This window comes from Ziziphus jujuba, chromosome 1 (assembly GCF_031755915.1).
Source record: "Ziziphus jujuba cultivar Dongzao chromosome 1, ASM3175591v1".
NCBI lineage: Eukaryota > Viridiplantae > Streptophyta > Magnoliopsida > Rosales > Rhamnaceae > Ziziphus > Ziziphus jujuba.
The window spans coordinates 26,775,417-26,782,547 of NC_083379.1; the positions used below are offsets into that span (position 1 = coordinate 26,775,417).

The 7,131-nt window shown below is 34.3% G+C and overlaps 1 non-coding gene across 1 annotated transcript; it reads left to right on the top strand.

The window, feature by feature from the left end:
- Positions 1-1,833: 1,833 nt before the first annotated feature.
- On the top strand, positions 1,834-1,940 carry LOC112489701 (small nucleolar RNA R71). The gene has a single exon (XR_003053985.1). It is a non-coding gene; the product is annotated as a small nucleolar RNA R71 (small nucleolar RNA).
- Positions 1,941-7,131: the final 5,191 nt, after the last annotated feature.

The window sequence follows — 7,131 nt, forward strand, 5'->3', positions numbered from 1 at the left end:
GGAAATTTAACAACATTAGGGATTTGAAAACTTACCTCCTCATTGAGTACTCTAAGGGTTACTTGCCTTTGTTGTACATCAATTAGGGCACGTCCGGTTGCAAGAAATGGTCTTCCAAGAATGATTGGAATGTTGTCATCTTCCTCCATATCAAGTATCACAAAGTCTGCAGGGAATATGAACTTGTTTACTTTTACAAGTACATCCTCCAATATTCCCCTTGGCCTTTTTATGCTTTGATCTGCCATTTGAAGAGTCACTGTGGTAGGCTTCACATCTCCCACTCCAAGCTTCCTGTAAATGCTATATGGCATCAAATTAATGCCAGCACCTAAATCACAAAGAGCCATAAAATTATAATGTCCAATGTTACACGGGATATCAAAGCTTCCTGGATCTTTTAACTTGGGTGGAATCCTATGGTGTAACCTAGCACTACTCTCCTCACTCAAAGCTACTAACTCATAATTCTCCCACCTCCTCTTGTTTGACAATATCTCCTTCAAAAACTTAACATAGGAAGGCATTTGTTCTAAGGCATCTATGAAAGGGATATTTACATGCAATTGCTTAAATACATCAAGAAACTTTTTAAATTGATTATCTAACTTTGCATTCCTAAACCTAGATGGGAAAGGTGGAGGTGGGGTTTTCTTGTAGGCTTGATTCTTCTCCTCATTTTCGTTGTGCTTGTCAATAGGTTTGGTTAGGTAAGGTGCTGGTTCAACTTTCTTTGATCCAGTTGGTGAGCTCTCGGCCTCTCTTACATGTGGTGGTATGTACTTTGTTGGTGGAGACTTCATGGCATCACTTAAACCTTCATCTTTTCTCCTATAAGCCTCCTTATGCTCCACATTTGATTTTGAGTTGTCATGTGTGACCAAGTGTGATGTTGAGTCTATAGGGCTCTCCTCATCTTCATCATGAAGAATGACCATCCCTTTGTCACTTTCTTTAAGCCCGGCTACTTGCTTTCCACTTCTTAATGTAATGGCTTGAACCTGCTCCTTTGGGTTCTTCTCCGTTTGGCTTGGCAAACTTCCTTGACTTCTTTGGAATTGAGTTGCTAATTGATCTATTTGGTTCTCCAAGCTTTTGATTGCAGCCATTTGGTTGTTGAACATTTGACTATGGTTTGTCAATTGTTGCTCAGTTCTCTGCATGAAAGAATTAGTATTATTAGATAACTCTTGCAAGGATTGTTCAAGTGAAGAAAATTGAGTTTGAGCTTGAGAAGAATTTTGATTTTGATGTGCAAGTTGCGGCTTTTGGTAGAATGGAGATTGGAATTGTTGTTTTTGAAACCCTCCACTTTGTCCTTGATTAGACCCTTGCTGGTTGTTGTTAGACCATGAAAAATTTGGGTGGTTCCTCCATCCTGGATTATATGTGTTAGAATATGGATTGTTTTGTTGCTTTTGGAAGTTCCCTACAAAATTAACATCATCAGAAGCAAAGGGATTTCCAACTTGGCAATCCACACTCTTATGATCATGAGCACCACATAAATCACAAAATAAAAAATTATTAGTAGATTGGATAGAATTCACCCCTATTTGACCAAATTGAGTGTTCAAGGTCTTCATGAATTGGGTTGCAAGTTGAGCTCCTAAGTTGTTAATATCAACGTCTTCCACGGCCTTTACTTGACTTCTTCCATTTAGTCTCCTCTCACTTGGATATTGGTAGTTATTATGGGCCATCTCTTCAATTAATTCAAATGCTTCTGATTGCCTCTTCTTCATTAAAGAACCTCCTGCAGCTGCATCTACCAATTGTTTATTACCATAATCTAGACCATTATAGAAAATCTGTACCTGTATCCATGTTGGAAAACCATGGTGTGGGCATCTTCTTAATAGTTCCTTGAAGCGCTCCCATGCATCATACAAAGTCTCTTGGTCCCATTGACAAAAATTGTTTATATCACTTTTCAATTTTGCGGTCTTTGATGGAGGAAAAAATTTGTCTAGGAATTTTGCCTCCATAGCATCCCATGTAGTGATAGTACCTGCAGGTAAAGAATTTAACCACACTTTTGCCTTGTCTCTAAAAGACCAAGGAAAAAGTCTTAATCGAAAAGCATCATCAGAAACACCATTTTGTTTAGACATATCACACAATTGAAGAAAACTAGAAATATGCATGTTTGGATCTTCATGAGGCAAACCACAAAATTGAACATTATTAAGCAAAGAAGTAGTAGATGCTTCAATTTTAAAATTGTTTGCTTCAATGGGTGGTCTCCTTATGCAAGACAAATCACCAACTTTCTTGTGAGCAGCATACTCGCATATGGGCAAATCATCTTCTCTTTGGTTAGCCATTGCACCTTCTTGAGTTCCTTGGTCTATACGTACCCAAGTACCCCTTATGGCTTGTTTTCTAGGTGCTGGTTTATTTTCTAAGTCAACTTCCTCCTTGAACTCTTGATCACCACTATGACTCATACACAACACCTAATTCCTAAAAAGAGAGCAAGGAAAATAAATTAGAAAGAAAATTAGAAAATTAAACAAGAAAAAAAAAATTATTAGAATTCTAATGTTGCTAACTAATCTAACAATTAAAATCAATTAGCAATAAAGAAAAACAAACTAACACTTAACTAAAAGATAAATGAAAATAACTCTAGGAAATAATGAACCAAACGAAAAGAATGCAAAAAATTAAACCCTTTTGTGCAGGTATGCTTTTAAAGTAAACAATTATACCAAACTAAAATTTCAACTAAAAGTAAGCTAAACCTAATCTTATTCAACCAAACAAATAAAAAATAATAATAAAATCCCTAAGTATGCTAGACTTGTAACCTAAGCACCAATAAATTAAAAACACAATTTTGGTTTCAAGTACCACAAAATAAGTATTAAAAATTCAAAGCAAGTTGGCCAAACAAGCAAAGAATTAAAACCCTAGCATGTAACACTAAAACCAAAATTAAGAAAAAAAAATATAAAAATTTGAAATAAGAAAACAATGTTCAAAGTACTACTAAACCCAATCCGAATTAATATCAATGCCTTAATCCCCGTCAACGGCGCCAAAAACTTGATGTGTAAAATCAACTCGCAAGTGCACGAATCGTTTTCAAGTAATAAAGTGGAAAAATAGGATTGTCGTACCTAAGGGATTAAGTATTAAGTACTAAAGATAATTAGGTTTTGATCATATTTGAACTAAAATTTAAGATGGCAATTGAAAACTAAATAAACTAAATTAAACAAAAGCAATCAATTAAAATTAGATCAATTTCAAGTAAGAGAGAGAATTGAATAATTATGAATACTAGGGCATTTGATTTCACCACTAACTATTCCAATTTAATTACTTAAATATGTCAATTTAATTAACTAGTAATTTTGTTAACCATACTTAATCACAAAATTAATCAAAAGTAGTTTCCACTCACAATTGATAATATTCACATAACCTAATTTATTCCTTCCGGCCTATAAATTAAATCATGCAATTTCATCAAGCATAGATTAAGCAAATAATATGGCATGAGACATAACTATTTTCCAATCAATTATGCATTCATGTAAATCATTGGAGATCCATAATATTATCCTTTTCCAAGCTCAAATATTATTAAAATCATTCATTCCTTCCGGCCTATGAAAGCATTAAGTATACCAATGATTTATTAACAAAACATATTACAAATTAAATAAAACTCAACATATATTAAAATAATTAAACCTTCATAGTTAGGGCTACATCATAGCCCTAGCTATGCAAATTAGTTTATGGTAAAAATAATTTCAACATCCATAATTATTAAAAATAATAAGTTTCATAATTAAAGAGAAAGGAAAAGAGAATAAAAACTATTGAAGAAATTCTCCTCCAAGAGCTCTCAAAGTCGTAGCCTTCTTATCCAAGCAAGCCCACGTCTCTCTGCCTCCTCCAAGCTCTCCAATTGATCTTCTAAAACTCAAAAACTTTAAAACCCTAGAACCCTTAAGAGAATCTTAGAAACTCCTAAAATTTGGTTTGTTTCTATTTAAGCCTCCAAAAAGCTCTTAAATAACTCTCTAAACTTGTATATCTTCCTTCAATGTGGTGGGGACTATATATATAGGACCTTGGGAATCTTTTTCTCTCTTTATTTTCAATGTGGGAGTCTTGGAAGATACCTTTTTTAGGCCATGAAGAGGGTTGGACGAATTTCATATGTAAAAAGGAAACTGTATATTACTTGCTCTCTACTACTTTCCTTTTATCTAATTCCTCCTAAAAAAAAAGTTAATTAGTCTAATTTACCCTTAATGAAGCATGTGATATGACATGTACCTCATTAATGATAAATTAACCAATTATTGCCACTTGTTTTTATCTTGGCCCTCAAATTGCCTAGATTCCCTCTTTTGATCAATGGTGGAGATTTAACTAGAATATTCCTTTTTATAAATTCCAAACTTTAAATGATGATAACTCTTTGCTCGCACCTTGAAATACAAAAATAATGAGACATGTGAAATCCTTAGATCGTGATGATTCATATGACATCCACTTCCATCATGAAATTCCCGATAGAATCTTTACAGAATCTTCAAAGTATCTTTTTGGAATCTTTTTAATGCTTAGTCCGTTCGAGCTCAAATCTTGCTTCCCACCATAATTCGACCCAAGGAATCCATTTTTATGGTTTTTTTCTTAAAATTCTTCCTCTTTTACCTAGATTAAGAAAAATACATAATTAAGTATCTTTCCATAATAAATTAGCACAAACTAACAAATATTAAGCTATAAATATGGCATAAAATCATCAATATTTTAGACCTAACAATCACCATCCATATCATCAAACTTGCCACATCACCATGTTGTAGGATTCCATGCTTTAAGCTTTCTTTCATGGTGGCAGCCTTCGTCCCAATCATATGAACGAACGCCTTTTCCCTACACACCATGCGGCCAAAAAGAAGGGCATGTATCCATACAATTTGATGTACTCCAATGCATATTCAAGGTGGTTATACTCCAAAAACCTAACTTTAGACTTGAAATTCTCAACATTCGTCTTTTGCTCTTTTACACCTAAACATCTTAAAACCTTGCAAAAACTCAAACAAAACACATCAAAACAACCTAAAAATAAGAAAACAACTAAAATAAATAGATAAATATAAGGTAAAGAAAGAAACATGGGTTGCCTCCCAAGAGCGCTTGTTTTAAAGTTGTTGAAGTGTGGCAATTTTGCCACTTGATGGTGCATGTCACCGGCTAGCATGCACACCTTGGTATCAAATCCTTTCCTTCTATGAGTTTATATTTTTTTGTATGTTTTTAATTGATGCAAGGTATATTTTGATAATGTTTTGTGCCTAAGTTATGTATGCAAAATTATAGGCAAGATTATGCACAAAAGAGTAGGAATGTTATGCTTGAAATGCCTATGGTGCTGGATTCATAATTTCCAGCAACATAGTTCCACTATTTATCTTATATCTTAGGTTGAAAATGGAGTTTTGGGCTGAAATTTTGAGGGATGTCTACAGACATATATAGAAGACTATGGTTTAAATTTCAGGTCAAAATGATATGGGATAGTCCATTTTCTATTCCAAACAGATTGCTGTATCTGATGGGCCCAGTATGCAGAGTATGGGCCAGTTTTGGAGCTGTTTGGCCCATGATCCGGTTCCATAACTTTCCTAGCTCTTGGAACAATATTTATTGATGACCAAGGATGCTTCAAACCAAGTTTCATAAGCAGATACAAAGGGGAACTAAGTAGGTGAAGCTAGTTTGGTTGTTTACCCAAACTAGTTAAACAATAGGAACTTAGTTCAAACCATGTGCCACTTTTTACTATATTTGGAATAGACATGTTGCAGCTGGTTTTTGACTCTTTTGTGTATGAAAAGTTAGGTGTTGACCATTTTACTTTTTAAATTTCAAATACTTTACTCATTTTGTAAGCTCACATGCTTGGCATGTGTGAACTAGTTGTAATTTCAAGCTTATATTGTAAAATGAATGAAATGGCTACACATCCAAGCCTTATTTTCAAAAGCCAACGTGTTCCTCTTCTTCTTATCTCTTCTTCAACACCTTAGAACACTTTAGGAACCCTAAAAACCAGAAAACACCATAACCAAAACCTAAAAACACAACTCACACACAACCATTCCCAAGAGCATCACCAAAAGCTTGCTTGTTGCTAACACTTCAAGCTAGCTTGCTCTTGGTCATAACCTTCTCACCCCAACAAAAGTCATTAGCTTGACTTCATCCTTTTGATGTTCAACCTGGATTAAATATATAAATGATGTCATCCTCATAATATTGTCCAAGCTTATGATATGGAAATTGTGCATGATGATAATCTTGTGGCCTTAGCAAACTTTTAACTGCTTGTCCTATATAAGTCTCAATTTGAACTAAAAGCATGAATTGAACTTTCTTTTCGGTAGATTGGATTCTTTTAGGTCCAAAAATGCTTTGTTTGTCTCCTTTTGGGATGCATTCAACCTCAATTGCATTTTTGGAGCATGGATATACATCTTGGGCTCTTGAAAATTCAATATTTGGCTTGAAAATTTGAGATTTAGTCTCTGTTGGTAAGCAATCTTCTTGAAGTGCGGTCATAGCTTTATACTCATCGGATTTGGCCAACTTTTGGCTTGATTGATTCCTTGACTTATCCTCTTCATGATCCTTACGCCCTTTTTGTGATGAATTTGAAGGAAAATTAGAAAATTCCCATGAACTAGTGATAGTGCGTTGGGAAACTTCTTGTGGTGGGCAATCTTGGTATTGTGTGTGTACCTCATTAAAATTATCCAAAATTGAAGATTCTTGCTGCATTTCACTCCTTATAGACACCTCTTCATGTTCCTCAAATTTGTCATCATTATGTGGCTCTTGAAAGGATTCAAATTCATCAACTTGCTTATTACAAGTAATCTCCATGTTAATTTCCAAGTCTTCTTGAGATCCTTGTGAAAAAGTTGTCGTTGGTTGCTCCAATTGAACTTGAAAGTTTGTACTTGGAGAATATTGATTTTGCAACTTGCCAATCGCATCATAACATTTAGAAAATGTTTCCCTATGCCTTTCCATACACTCAATCAAAGATGTGCTCACTTGATAACTTGAAAGATCTGAATTGTCATACCT